Here is a 2,144-nt window from a genome sequence, read left to right as displayed (position 1 = left end):
AGACTGAGCTCTGCCATTTACAAGGTGACAAAAAAGTCTCTGCTTATTTTTATTCTTTTTCTAAGGATCTGAGAGCAGAGGACTAATGGGACATCATAAAAAATGACTTCTGTAGAAATCTTAGACAAATGAAACAGTTATTCTACTTGTAGAAATTAACCTTTTTTTTATTGACACAAATTTAAAAGTAGAGTAGCTTAATATGGCTAGCTGACCGAACTAAAAAAGGCTAACCTGTTAGCTACAGCTAGCCACAGCGCCACTCAGTTACTTTGTTCACCATCAACAGATTTTTTTCAGTTTTGTTATTGATCAGATAAAACTTCATCGGTCATTAGAGACGTTAACAATATAAACGCTCCCGACTCGGCACACTGACGCTGCGGGATGTTATTATCGTTGTCCTGGCAACCACAATGTTTACATCAAGTGGCAACGTTCAGCCAATCATGTAGAGTAACGTCACTGGCATGTGCAAAGCCAGAGCAGATCTGGTATCTATGCCGTCACAGATATATTTATAGTCCCCACACTGCAGAGCAATATTATATCGTGTAGCAGAAAATCAAGACATATTGCCAAATTGATTTATTCCCCCACCCCAGTCAGGATCCAGAAACAAATACGAAAAAGGAGGGACTTCTGTCTGAATAGACTGTGCAGATAACTACTGCACTCGTTCGAGGGGAACGTTACCTTTGTAGTGGACTTTGGGGTCTTTCTTAGGAGTCCAAAAAAGCCGCCTTTCTCCTTAAGAGAAATGAGATGTGTTATTTTTTTCCAGTTACCTACAAACATATCCTCCTCAGGCAACATGAGTTCAGGCATGTTTCTGCTCTGTGACTCATGCCGTTTGATCTGTCAGATCTGCCATAAAGACTAACCTTGTTCTCTGACAGGCTGTCGTTGCTGGCAGAGAGCTCGCCATTCAAAGGTTCTTCGCCCTGAACCGTAAAAAAAATGTTATGGAACCGGTTTACACCTGAGAGAACATAGCGGACACCATGCAGGAAAAAAGGCTGAGCAATTTACTGAAACATCTTAACATGTACGGCTGGAACAAGTCAGCACCAAATTTCTACAAACAGAACTGATTATTTTTACTTAGTTAGGTTATAATGTTAAGTTATTTTCTGTCCGACTATAAGTCAGACAGAAAGTGGTGCGAGTTGTAAAACCAGCAAATATTGACGTTTCTGGATTGTCTTTGAACACATCACAACAACCAGAAAAACATTGACTTGGAAAATCTTTCTACATTTTAGATTGAAAATAAACAAATAAATATCTTACTTCTTCCAACTGCGACCCTTCAGATGGTTTTGGAGATCTTCTAAACATCCCACTGAACACATTTCCCTTTTCCTGATTAAAACACATATTCCATCAGATTTGCTAGGTCTAGTATTTATTTAATAAACATAGCAGGTAAACACAGGTGTATATGTGATAAATCAAAGCAGATTTATTTCTAACCCAACAGCTTCCTTATACATAAAACTGATTTGGGTCAAGTATTTTTTTTTTCTCTACCAAAAAAAAAAAACAAAAAACAAACTTCAGCCTCTTGGTAACATTACAAAAAATATATATATATATATATTTTTGTCACTTCACAAAAAGTAATTTCTGTATAAGCAGGCAATTCACAGAGTTTTATAACCGATAAGTTTAACATATCTGTTACTATAAATAATCGAATTGTTATGTAGAATAATTTGGGTTTTTTATTAGCTTTAAATTAAATTAACTGCATTTTCTGAATAAACAATTTTCATTTTTGATAGAAATCCCTGAAATAAGATAATCCAGCAGAATTATAATTTATTGAGATGCATCTGCAGATCGCTGTGAAACTGTTCACGTTCTCTTACTTTGACGTTTTCAGACAGATTCTCACTGCTGGCCGATAAGTCCGACTGTTGAACTTCGTTTTCCTGAAACACGAGCAGATTAAATGTTAAAAAACAAAATCACCTCACTGATTGATGACTTAGCAAACAAAATCAAGCAAACAAAACATCAAAACGTTAAAACTTGATCAAGATATGAACAAATCTAAGCTTGTTGGAAAACATTAAGAAAAATTATTCATAAAACTCATTTAAAGGCTTATCTTAAGATTTGAAACAAGAATGGTTGAT

At 35.6% G+C, this 2,144-nt stretch overlaps 1 long non-coding RNA gene across 1 annotated transcript; it reads right to left on the bottom strand.

The window, feature by feature from the left end:
- Nucleotides 1-695: 695 nt before the first annotated feature.
- Nucleotides 696-1,940, bottom strand: LOC107098807. Its single transcript, XR_001481913.1, has 4 exons — nucleotides 1,875-1,940; nucleotides 1,294-1,365; nucleotides 885-944; nucleotides 696-750 (listed from the first exon to the last, which is right to left on the bottom strand). It is a non-coding gene; the product is annotated as an uncharacterized LOC107098807 (long non-coding RNA).
- Nucleotides 1,941-2,144: the final 204 nt, after the last annotated feature.

The sequence above is a fragment of the Cyprinodon variegatus genome, unplaced genomic scaffold (assembly GCF_000732505.1).
Source record: "Cyprinodon variegatus isolate N-32 unplaced genomic scaffold, C_variegatus-1.0 Scaffold811, whole genome shotgun sequence".
Taxonomy (NCBI): domain Eukaryota; kingdom Metazoa; phylum Chordata; class Actinopteri; order Cyprinodontiformes; family Cyprinodontidae; genus Cyprinodon; species Cyprinodon variegatus.
Note: the sequence above shows the minus strand (reverse complement) of the source record. Positions and strands in the feature narration are given on the sequence as shown.